This window comes from Quercus lobata, chromosome 11 (genome assembly GCF_001633185.2).
Source record: "Quercus lobata isolate SW786 chromosome 11, ValleyOak3.0 Primary Assembly, whole genome shotgun sequence".
NCBI lineage: Eukaryota > Viridiplantae > Streptophyta > Magnoliopsida > Fagales > Fagaceae > Quercus > Quercus lobata.
The window spans coordinates 22,986,089-22,999,629 of NC_044914.1; the positions used below are offsets into that span (position 1 = coordinate 22,986,089).

The window sequence follows — 13,541 nt, forward strand, 5'->3', positions numbered from 1 at the left end:
TGATCTACCCCCCCCCCCAAAAAAAAAAACTATATATATATATAATTTTTTTGACCCCCTGAAAATATATAAAAAGTTGAACACTATGACCTTAAATTTTTTTTAAGTCCAGCTAAAATAAGTTTGAATATAATCCTCTTAACAATATTATGGTATTTAAAAAAAAAAAAAAACCTCAATAACAAACCAATTTGATATAAAATATTAGAAACAAATTAATAAGATCAACAACAAAAGTAGAAATTTGCTAATCTTAAAACTTAAAAAAATCCCATTAAGATCTTAAAAAATTTGAAATAAATCAATCAAATGGGAGATCAATGGATAATTATTGCTAGGCTGTGTATATTGAAAGAGATGTAACTTGTAAGACTAATAATGAAGATATCATGCAATGATTTCAAAATATGAACCATCGTATAAAGCAATTATAAAACTTTATATATTATGGTTGTGGTTGTTTTTTTGTTTTTTTTGGGTATCAATATATTCAACTTCTCTTTTTTTAAAAAAATTTTGTATAATTTATATCTCTTATTGATCCTCCTAAAAAATAATCCTAGAACCACAACTACTTTTTGCATGGAAAGGTACCCATTCAACTAGAAAGCCCTTAGCACCAATGTTTTATAGCTCTAAACAGAACCTATTATTCCTTGGAACGGTTAAAAATCAGTATATAATTTTGAGAATTACTAAAGAGTACTAGCCAATAGAATATTTTAGTTATTCACTTATTCCTTAATCTTAATGATCCACATGATTCATCCATGAATAAAAGTAATTAAATATAAGACCCTAGACATGCTTGGGTTTATGCCAATAATCAAGGTTAACAACTTTCTATCTTTATCCTTTACATTTTTTTTCTTTTCTAATTCTTGATTGACAGACACAATAAAATCTTATAATATTTTCATAACAAATTAAGTTATTAGGCTAACTACCACATGTCAACATAAAATGATAATAAAAATATATCGGGACTATCATAACTCAAAGAAAAGATATTACGAAAATATTTTAAGATATTTTTATGTCATTAGACTTTTTCTTTATACTAAATTATACTTGATGGTTTTCTAAAAAAATAAAAATAAAAAGTAAAAAGTTCTACTTGATGGGTAAGATGGCTGGTCAATGCTCCCTAAGTATATATATTTTTATCCTTTGCTGATCTTTACTTTCTTAATTTTTATTTTTATTTTTAAGAACTGTACAGGTCCTAATTTTTAAGTATTGATTTAAAATTAAAAAGAAAAAAGAAAAAGAAAGAAAGAAATGAAATGAAAACAATTTCACTGATGAAGCTAGAAGGACTATTGTATTGTGGTACAGAATTGTAGTGTCCATTCCGGAAAAGACCTGTTCCTTTTTGTTGAGATGAAGAGGATTAATTAAGATTTAAAATGCCATTTCCCTTTACATATCCTGATCGATCAATGCCCTTTAATTGGTACATATTGAACCACATTATTATCGTTGTGTATTGGGGCACGCGCGTATTACTATCACATGGACAAAGTCAAAGATGCTGCAACTTGATCTTTAAGTAATTTAAAATGTTCCAACATGCATGTACCACTTAGCCACTTCCTTATAAATAGCTGAATATGAGAAATGAAGAAGCACAAATTCAACCGCACTATTGCTAATGTCCTACTTTCTGTTCATTTCTGACTGTTATCAATCCAACTTAACTTTCCATTAACTATGGATGATACACTACTTATTGATCTCTTTAAGCAGTTGGGTGATACACTACTTGTTGGTCTCTTTAAGCAGTTGGGTTCAATCGCTGTTCAGCTGGCTAAACAAGAGAGCAAGTTGCTTGTTGGCGTTGATGAAGAAGTCCAAAAGCTTCAAGGCAAGCTCGGATTCATCAAGGCAATGCTGGACGATGCCGAGGAAAGACATGCAGTGAAGCAGCGTACTGAGAAGCTTTGGTTAGAGCAGCTCCAAGACAAATGCTACGAGATGGACGACGTTTTGGACACCTGGAGCACTGCAAGGATCAAAGCAGAGATAGAGAAAGATTAACGCTCCAGCTGTTGTGAAGAAGAAGGTATGCTCTTTTTGCCATCTCCATCATGTTGTTTTAACCTTCCACTGCGTCATGATCTTGGTCACATGATTAGAAAACTGAATGAAAAATTAGATATGATTTTCAAGGACAGAGGGAGTCATAGGATTGACTTTAACAGGCAACCTGAAGTAGTTGTGCGACCAACAACAACGTCCTTTGTGGATGAGTCCGATATAATTGGTCGTGATAACTATAAGGATGAGTTGTTGATCAACCTCTTAGCGTTGGTAGTCCAAAGGAAAGAAAACTCCATGTCATATCTTTGGTGCCTTGGTGGGCATGGGAGGTCTTGAAAAAACCACTCTTGCCCAAATAGTCTACAATCATAGTGAGGTGAAGGAACATTTTGATAAAAGAATGTGGGTTTGTGTTTCTGATCCTTCCGATTAGTGCAAGGTTGCCAAAGCAATCATTGAATCTCTTGAGTGTCAATCTCCCAATGCTACTGAATTACAAAGTTTATTAGATAAACTTTATAGTTTGATTGGGGGAAAGAGGTTCTTTCTTGTCCTAGATAATGTGTAGACTAACGACTTCACAATATGGGAGCCTTTTAGAAATACACTCAAATGTGGAGTTCAGGGTAGTAGAATTTTAGTGACTACACATAAAACTAGGGTTGCAAAGATGATGGAGAGTTCCCCCATAGTTGATTTGGGGGTATTGGCCCTTGAAGACTGTTGGTTGATATTCACTAAAATAGCGTTTTCTAACAAAGATCTACATCAATGTAGGGATCTAGAAGAGTTAGGTAGACAACTAGCAAATAAGTGCAAAGGCATACCAATCGTTGCAAAGACTCTCGGTAGTATTATGCGTGGCAAAATAAGTAAAAAAGAGTGGGAGAAGGTTTTGCACAATGATTTATGGAAATTAGAAGATGTTGAAAATGGTCTTTTGGGACCATTTTTTTTTTTTTTTTTGAGCTATTATGAATTGTCCTTGTTAGAGAAATAATGTTTCTTATCTTGCGCTGTTTTTCTAAAAGATCATCCCTTGGATAAATTTGAGTTAGTCTTGAATTGGATGGCACAAGGAAATATTGACTCAAAAGTTGATATGGAAGTGGAATCCATAGCACAACTCTACTTTGAAAATTTAGCCATGTGCTATTTTTTCCAAGTGTTGGTGCAAACACAATAATAATGGAAATAACACAACGAGAAACTGAATAATACTTTTGAATATTATTAACGTAAAGAAAGAAATTACACAACACTATTTAGACTGGGGCACGACACTTGCTTTCTTTAAGGAGATTTAAGCTCTTAGTTGGCTAAACTTTGTAACCGGTGCAAACCTTCTCTGACTTGTCTCCCGCAGGATACAACAGCCCAACAAGTGTCGTATAGCTCCAAGAGGCTGATTCATTTCCATTTTTGATACCTCCACTCTTCACCTCTCCCTTGCGCACGTATCTAGCCCAATATCTGAGACAATTCATGTTAACCCATTAATCACCACAATTAAAAATAATAAAATAGTTTCTCTCATTTTCAATGTGGGATTAAACATTTTCACTAACTTCTCATCTGCCATATTCACTTTCACATTTTTACATTTATGTTATAACATTTATTCATTTTAATTATTTAATATTAAAATACTCCAACAATCCCCCACTCATTTTAATATTAATTTTTTTTAGTTAAAGAGAGATTACCAGGCAAAGACGGGTCACTATGCATTATGAAGGTGTGTTCTGCATTGAACCTTCACTTTGCAAAACAGCAATCTTAACTCCAGAGTTGTAGTGGTCTTCGACTTGAACTATGACTGCTTTAGGGAAATTAAGCGTCACTGCTTACACATAACAACCCAAGTGTTAACATGAGTTTTTATAGCTAGCACTTTACGGCCGTGTACTGATCTCGGTTTCATGAGTGTATTTGAGACTAAGTCCAAATCTCATCGGGAGCGGCCCCACCCCCACACTCACATAGGTGAAATTTTGTCAAGGGTGCTCATGTAATTCTGACACCCCACTCATACGAGATACAAATTTCATTAAGAGTTTTTTACTCAATCTCTCCACATTACAGGTTAAATGCAATTATATCATAGGGATGAACAATTAAAAAATTATTTACAAAATAAATAATTAAAAAATAAATAAATTGTGCATTTCTTACGACCATCGTATGATTCGTTTTTCCCATTGAACCCAATTCTCAAGATCTCTAGTCCTTGGGTTGGGTATCCTCATACATGGTTCATGATTCTATGGACTTTAGTTCCATCCTTCTCGATGTATTCCAGGCTCTATCTTTTGCCAAGGCCTTGGTAAATGGATCTGCAAGATTATCATTAGATTTAATATAATTCACAGTTATGATGCCACTACTCAAATAAGATCGAATGGTACTGTGCTTTCTTCTTATAGGTCTGGATTCATCATTGTAGTAACGGTTTTTAACTCTACCAATTGTGGCAGTGCTATCATAATGAATTAATATAGGTGGAATTGGCTTTTCCCAAAGTGGAATTTCATATAACAAATCTCTAAGCCAATTTGCCTCTTCACTAGCTGAAGCTAATGGTATTAATTCAGCTTCCCTTGTTGAATTAAAAATTATTGTTTGCTTTTTAGATTTCCAACAAATAGCAGCACTATCTAAGATAAAAATATAACTAGTGGTAGAGAGAGAATCACCTGACAAAGTATTCCAATTGGTATCACTAAAACCTTCAATTATAGCAGGGTACTTTTTATAAAATAAACCATAATTTTTGGTACCAATTAAATATCTTATGACTCGTTCAATAGCTAGCCAATGATCTTTACTAGGCTTGCTAGTAAATTTGCTAAGTACTCCTATTGCATATGCAATGTCAGGTCTAGTACAATCAGTAGCATAACGCAAACTACCAATGATACTAGCATAATCCTTTTGATTAAAAATCTCATCATCATTATTCACAGGAAATAAATGAACACTAGAATCAAAAGGAGTAGCTACACTTTTGTGATCATGAAAATTATATTTTCTCAATATTTTCTCAACATAATGTGATTGATCAAGATATATTTCATCACATGCTTTTGTAATTTTCATGCCCAAAATAAAATTAGCCTCACCAAGATCTTTCATATCAAAATGGCTTTTAAGCATATTTTTTGTCTCATTTATAACATGCATATTTTAGCCAAAAATCAACATATTATCCACATAGAGGCTAATAATAACATGTAAATTATTTCATGATTTAGAATAAATACATTTATCACATTTATTTGATTTATAACCATTCTCAATCATGTAGGAATCAAACTTTTCATGCCACTGCTTAGGTGCTTATTTTAAGCCATATAGGGATTTAGTTAACTTACATACCTTGCTTTCTTGTCCAGGGTCCACATAAATCTCTTCCTCTAGGTCCCCATTTAGAAAAGCAGTTTTTACATCCATTTGATGAATTTTCAAATCAAAAATTGCAGCAATAGCAATTAACAATTTAATAGATGTAAATCTTGCTACCAGAGAAAATTTATCAAAGAAATCAAGATCAGCTTTTTGTTTAAAGCCTTTTGCAACAAGTCTAGCTTTAAACTTATCTATTGATCCATCCGGTTTCAACTTTTTTCTAAGGACCCATTTACAACCTATGGTCTTACAACCAGGTGGAAGATCTATTAATTTCCAAGTTCTATTAGAAATTAGAGATTCCATCTCATCATTTACAGTCTCTTTCCAAAATATAGCATCAGGTGATGTTAAAGCCTCTTTTAAATTTTGGGGATTTTCCTTAATGTTAAAAACATAATAATCAAGACGAAAATCCTTTTCAACTCTAGCTCTTTTACTTCTTCTAGGTTCCATTTCAAAATTTTCTTGATTTTGTAAATGTGAAGTAGAAGAACTAGGTTGTGACAAAATATTTTTTTCACTCCCCCTATTTTTTAATTTAAAAGGAAATTTTTCTTCATGAAAAATTACATCACCAGATTCAAAAATTATTTTGTTTTCAAGATCAAAAAATCTATAAGTTGTACTATTAATCGCATAACCAAGAAAAACACATGTAGTAGCTCTAATACCTAATTTAGGCATTTTAGGGTTAGTAAGTCTTACATAAGCAAGACAACCCCATACTCTCAAATATCCCAAATTTGGCTTATGTCCTTTCTACATCTCAAAAGGTGTGGTGTGTGACTTTTTATGTGGCACCCTATTCAAAACATGACATGCAGTTAAAATAGCTTCACCCCAAAAATGTAAAGGTGCACCAGATTCAATTAACATGGCATTTGTTAACTCAATTAAAGTTCTATTTTTTCTTTTAGCCACACCATTAGAAGCATGTGAATATGATGCAGTAGTTTCATAGATAATTCCCAAAGACTGAACAAATGAGTTGAATGCACTTGATTCATACTCATGGCCTCTATCACTTCTCATTCTTTTTATTTTTCAACCGAATTGATTTTTAACTTCTTTAAAAAAAATCTTGAAATTTTTTAAAAGTATCACTTTTATTTTTCAACAAATAAACAGTTGTATATTTTCAGAAATCATCAATAAAAGTGATAATATATATATCTATATATATATATATATATATTTCCTCCACGAGTTAAAATTCCCTCAAATTCACATAAATCGGAGTGAATTAACTCAAGTAATTCGGTATTTCTTACAACACTTTTATGAGACTTTTTTGTAATCTTAGCTTGACTACAAGTTTCATATTTTTCAAAATCTTTTGACAGTCTTGGAATTAATCATAAACTACTTATGATTCCCACATATCTACTATTTATATGACACAAATGAGCATGCCAAAAATTAATAGAAGAAAACATATAAACTGAACTGGTAGATGCTTTATTGTTCTCAACATTCAATTTAAACATTCCATCACAAGCATAACCCTTGCCCACAAATAATCCATTTTTAGTGATTACATAATTATCAGATTCCATAGTTTGTTTGAAGCCAGTCTTGTTAAGCAAAAAACTTGACATCAAATTCTTCCTTATGGACGGAGTGTAAAGTACATCTTTCAATGTTAGCACATGTCCAGAAGTGAATTTCAATTCAACCTCACCACTCCCAAGAACCTTGGTTTTGCTAGAGTCACCAAGCATAACAGCTTTTTCTTCTTTCAAAAGAGTGTACAACTTGAACCAATTTTTATCATAGCAGATGTGCCTATTAGCACCAAAATCTACCCACCACCCTTCAACATATTGCACCATATTGATGTTTGTAATCATAGCCACTAAAGGCTCTTCGGTTATGTTAGCCTGCGGGATAGATTCACGTTTCCAAAATTTGCAAAATTAAGCAATAGGCCCACTCTTGCCATAGACAAAACATGATCTATTAAATTGATCTTGTGAAGGGGGTCCTTGGTTCTTATTGTAATTTTTATTTGGGTTTCCCCTTCCTTGAGGTCTATTATTATTTTTAAAGGCTCTCTTTTTAGGCTTCAATTGACTATTTCTAGGAAAATGATTTTTGGGCATATTATTATTGGCTGAAATAAGGTTTACCTTTGTGGTGGAATTACCATTGCTCTCTTGTGTCATAAGTGCATCTTGTCCTCTAGCCCCCTCCTCCACACGGATGCGTGTGATCAAAGTCTCCAAGGTTGTCTTCTTTTGTTTGTACTGCAAAGTCTTTTGGAACTCCCTCCAAGAATTTGGTAGTTTATCAATTATGTTAGTTACCACCAAATTGTCTCAAATCTTTATGCCTTCGGATCTCAATTCTGCCACAATCATTTAGAAGTCTTGTGCTTGATCCACCACCGATTTTTCATCCACCAATTGATAATGGAAAAATCTACTAGCAGCATACTTCTTTGCACCTGCCTCCTTGGTATCATACTTGCTTTGTAAAGCTTTCCAAATTTTCTTAGCAGAATTATAAGTTGTATCATAATAATCATAAAAATGATTGGCAAGACAATTCAAAAGATAAGAGCGACAATTATATTCATCTTTTGTATACTTATCTATTTTTTCTTGATTGATACTATTTTCTTTCTCATTCATCTCATCGGTAGGAACTTTTGATAGATTCTTGTCAGTGAGAATGTAGGAGACTTTGAGAAGACTCAAGTAGATGAGCTTTCCTTTCCACCTCTTGAAGTGGGATCCCTTAAAGCAAAAGGTCTTGTTGAGATCTCCAACAGGCTCATTTGGTTTCTCTTGTTTAGACTCCATATGTTGAATCTCCTTAAAATTGTTGGTGCAAACATAATAATAATGGAAATAACACAACGAGAAACTGAATAATACTTTTGAATATTATTAACATAAAGAAAAAAATTACACAATACTATTGAAGAATGAAAAGGCCCAAACGGATAGTCCATTAAGTGGGTTAATGGCTCTTCATTGTCTATAATAAAAATGGAGAATTAATTCGGGCTATCTACTCACCAATGGACATGGTAATTACTCTGAATGGGCTGTCAAGTAGGAGGATCCAATATCTAGCCCAATATCTGAGACAATTCATGTTAGCCTATTAATTACCACAATTAAAAAGAATAAAATTGTCTCTCTCCTTTTCAATGTGGGATTAAATATTTTTACTAACTCCTCATCTTCTATATTCACTCCCACATCTTTACATTTATGTTATAACATTTATTCATTTTAATTATTTAATATTAAAATGCTCCAACACCAAGATTTTGAGAAAGATGAGAATGATGGTAGAATTGTAAGTTGCAAAATGCATGATATTGTGCATGACTTTGCACATTCAATGACAAAAGATGTATGCTTCACAATCAAAGGTGATGAAGAGGCTAAGATAGACTTGAAAAGGGCTCGCCAGTTGTCATTAATAGTTAAAGAAATTTTTCCTGAGTTTGTGTATTATGCAAAAAATCTACGCTTCTTCCATTTGAATTTTTGGTCTTCTCAAATTGTCCCGCCTGAGTTATTTGATCATTTGACATGTTTGCGGACATTGCATTTGGAAGGTCAATCCACTCTAGAACTTCCAAATGAGATGGTGAAATTAATACATTTAAGATACCTCAAGTTATCTTGTATTAGTTTAAAAGATTTGCTTGAAACAATATGAAATTTATGTAATTTACACAGTTTGGATGTTCGTAAGTTTCTTAAACTTGAGAAATTAGCTCAGGGGATAGGTAAATTAATTAATTTAAGACACCTTCTAATTTATGATGATTGTCAAATCAAATCATTTCCAAAAGGAATTGGGGGATTAACTTGTCTTAGAATGTTAACTTACTTCCCTATTGCTATAGGTGGTGAGGGTGATGAAATATGTAAATTGGGAGAGTTAGAAAATTTGAGCCACATTCAAGGGAGTCTTATAATACAAGGGTTGAAAAACGTCGTGGTAGAGTTAAGTGAGGCCAAGTACGTGCAGCTCAAGAAGATGATCCACCTCCGTGTTTTGTGTCTAAATTTTGACACAATAGATGAAAAGATGAAAAGAAGAAGAATGCACAATGATTATTAGTTTTGGATGATTTAGAGCCACCTCCACACTTGGAATCTTTAAGAATTGAGCTCTACATGGGCACCCGACTGTCTCCTATTTGGATGATGTCCTTGACTACATTGAAAAAGCTTACTCTTAGTGCATGCTTGAAGCTAGAGTGCTTGCCTCCTCTGTGGAAGCTGCCGTTCCTTGAATCATTTTTGATAGCATCCACGAAAAATGTTCGAAAGGTGGGAGATGAATTTTTGGGAATAGAATTAGAACCCAAGAACAAAAGCAAAAATAAGAAAGACGACTATGACGTCGTATTTCCAAATCTGAAACTTCTCAAATTTGTGGATCTGGACAACTGGGAAGAATGGAAAGAGATCGGAGCGGCGAGAGAAGAAGTAGAGAATGGTACTCTTAAGAATAATGCCACGTCTTCAATCCTTGAGAATTAACTATTGTCCTCAGCTAAAGTCACTGCCACACTTCATTCATACTAAGGAAGTGGTGATTGAAGACAATCCATCTCTCTACGAATGTGGGACAGGAGAGGAGTGGCTCAAGATTTCTCAAATCCCAAACATCAAAATTGGTTACAATATATTCATCAATTAAATATCTTGCTTTTCGGCCCAAAATTTCCACAAAAAAATTAAATAATAATAATAATAACTTTTGTAGATAACTTTGCTTAAATTTGCAAAGACGTTGCTATTTGATAACCTGCAATAGATGTTCCAATTTCTATGCACGCATAAATTAGCATAAACTAGAATTAGTTTTGCTCTAATCTGTTATTGGTAATATAAATCTCTTTAATTTTCAGAACTAAATTCAATCTAAAAAATTATAAGATTTTCCTAAATTTGATTTTTTTCTGATTCATTTATGGTTTAATCATCTTATAGTTACTTCACACCTGGTCTCTTCCGGCTGTTATAGTTATTTATTTATTACTACTAATTTATATATATTTTCAAATATATTAGTACTATGTATGTGCTTCTTCTTTTCTTATTTAATCTTAGTTTGCATCCCCCCTCCCTTTTATTCTTTAATTCTTCTCAGTTTTTCAAGTTTTGTAATATACTAATTTTGTGGGCAAAGTTATGAAATGTTGGTTTTCTTTTATATATATATATATTACTGCAATGTAGTGTATGATGCTCGTTTATTGACATTTTGGGAGTTATTTATATGATCAAATCATTTTTATTAAAAGCTTAGCTCTATTTTCACATACTGGTAACACTACTGTTGGTAATGGATTGTTCTCTCTTTTTCCACAATTAGAGATTTTGTGAATGATGATGCTGCAATAGGAAAGGGAAATAAAGGCTTTTTATTGATGTTTGGAATGGTTTTAGCTCTATCTCTTCTGCTTGATCTCTTCTCTCTCGGCTCAGATCCTTATCACCACCCTTTCCGCATTCTCCAGGTTTGTGTTTTTTTCTTTATATGAAATTTAATTGAAATATTTATCTGGTCCTGATCTGATTGGTGTTTATTTGCTTTCTTGCAAGATGCAGATTTTATGTGTTTTTTGGTGGTGCATATTAATTAAATAAATGGTGGAAGAGCTCAACATTAAGACGATGATCTTCACACTGTCGCAAGAATATCCAGACCTTGTTAATTGTTTCTGTTGCAGCTGACAAATATGTAAGGATAGCTGGATCTTAAATCCCATTCAAAAACTATGAATTTTTAATCTTATCAGTAATGAATTCAATATTCAAAATTATTACATACTAGCAGATTGAGTGTTAATTCTTTTTTACTTATCTCTTATATTGGTGATATCATTCGATTGGAGACGATGAAATTCATCATATTGGTTGTTCACAAAGCAGAGTTTTTTAATACCTCTACCCAATCAGATTGCTAATTTAAATAGCCATGCAATTTGCAGAGTACTGCGCAATTTTCCACCAATTTTATATGGTTATGAATTTCTGACATTCAAAAGGAGACCGCCAATTTGATACCCTTGGATTGATTTGTTCTTTATTCATTAAAGTGTTTGACTTAGAACCAAAATTGGATGTAAAAGAATCCATGATCAAACGGTATCCACAAAAGAGGTCTCTTTGTGCATATAGGGATGATTCATAGGCTTTTATACCCACAATACAATTCCGCTGACACCAAGGGCAGTGAATTACATCAACTATAGTGACTTGGTATTCAAACCACTTTTCAAACTTGAACATGGTGGTTCTGGCCTTGGCATGTCACCAAGGGGCTCTGATGCCTCTAAAATTGTTGACAGTATTCAAGAGTGAGGCATAAATCAGATCAACTTGTCTGCCATTTTCATTCATAGAGATCTATATCTCAATGTACATTGTTGCATCCGCATTTTCAATCAACTCCTAAATATGGAATTCAAAATTATTATTGTTTGATTTTTTCTCAGGTTTTAAGAGGAGATCGAACTTACAAAGGGGCTTCTATTATCTTTGAGGTAATGAGAGTTATATGGCTTTGACACTGATCTGTAGTGCTAGAAATGCAAGGATTTTTAGTTTTTTGAGTGATGGAATATGTGAAAATTTTTGCAATCATATTATGAAGATTTTAACAAAGCTGAGGTTTAATGCTGGAAATCAGGAGGCATGATCTTTAAGTTGCAATTGCGGGAATATTGAAGGCAATTAATGACATTCCAGTTCTACTCAAGCCATACTCAGCTTCAAAATTTGATGGTCATATACTCATATATACCAGTCTTGTGATGCAAAACTTAAACTTTGATTTGATATTGAAGCTGTTTCGTATTGTATATTATCCTTTTCATAGTTTAGGTTTTTGACATGTCATTTAGATTTGGCACTGCCGAGAGGGCTAAACAAGCTATTCATCAGCTCATGTTAAATCAGAAAGCATTGAGAATGGTATCAGTGTGGTCTAAGTTAACGGGCCACTACAATGGTAAGCTCCATTGCTTTGCATGGCTAATTTGATAGAATAAAGATATAGGTGACTCTTGAAAAATTGTTGGTTGAAATCCATATATTTTTATTACTCTGATAAAACTATGAAGATTCAACATTCATGGATGAAAAACAACGGCAACTATTCAAGATTACCCTATATTTTTATTCCAGTTCTCTTTTTCGTTGACTGTGATATCTATGCATGGATGGGGGATGCCTCCATCACTTAGGAGCAGTTCATGTTTCCTTTCCGTTATCCCCCTTGTATCCTGTATTTTTATACTTTGGCTTACTTCTTATTTGAGCTACATATTTGTTATAGTTGTTTTGATTTATCTCTAATTCATTTGCTTGATTTTAACCCCAGGTTCATCTGTTCTTTACTTCTATCTAAACAAACCTTAGGCATCCTTAAGTGATCACCATTGGTCAATCCAGGTTGCTAACTGGGGCACAGCCATCTGGTAATTACGCCACCCAGGTCAATTAGGTTTCTCATTAAGGGTCTTTCTTTTTGAAGTGCTTCTTTTCATTAATCTTCTTAATTGAAACAACCATTTTTTTTTTTAAAGAGAAACCTGTTTCTTGAATTTGCTTCACCAAATTTTTGTAAGTAAGAATATTTCATGTAAGATTCATAGCGAATGTATGCTACCCTTGTTTGCTGTGATGTGGACTGTTGCTTGATTACAGAGTCATGTTTTTAATTTGAAATCATTGGGAAAAGACTGAAAGAAAATGGGCACATGGTTATGTTAATAGTTGAAGGTACTTCTTTCTGAAAGCATGCATACAAAAGACCAGCAGGATGCTACTCCAGCATGTGAGTACGTGTATATCTCAGAAGATGAAGGTATGTTTGCTATATTGTATTGTCCTTTAGTGTTAAATATGTTGTTTGCCATGCCTGGCAACTGTGAACATCTCAGTTTTAAAATTTAGTAATGAAAGAACTTGGAGAGGATTATTTGTGTGGCAACTAATTCTAACCTTAAGGCTTTGTCTATAATTTCCTTCATTTTTCTTTAAGACATGATGCCAGAGATGTTAGAGTAGTTTCAACTGTTGCTTAATGTGCCTCTTTTCAATTTG

The 13,541-nt window shown here is 33.2% G+C and overlaps 2 long non-coding RNA genes across 2 annotated transcripts; both read left to right on the top strand.

Moving 5' to 3' along the window:
- Positions 1–11,047: 11,047 nt before the first annotated feature.
- LOC115967853 lies at positions 11,048–12,256 on the top strand. Its single transcript, XR_004086568.1, has 3 exons — positions 11,048–11,172; positions 11,930–11,977; positions 12,088–12,256. It is a non-coding gene; the product is annotated as an uncharacterized LOC115967853 (long non-coding RNA).
- A 93-nt stretch (positions 12,257–12,349) lies between these two features.
- LOC115967784 lies at positions 12,350–13,298 on the top strand. Its single transcript, XR_004086550.1, has 3 exons — positions 12,350–12,444; positions 12,817–12,913; positions 13,143–13,298. It is a non-coding gene; the product is annotated as an uncharacterized LOC115967784 (long non-coding RNA).
- Positions 13,299–13,541: the final 243 nt, after the last annotated feature.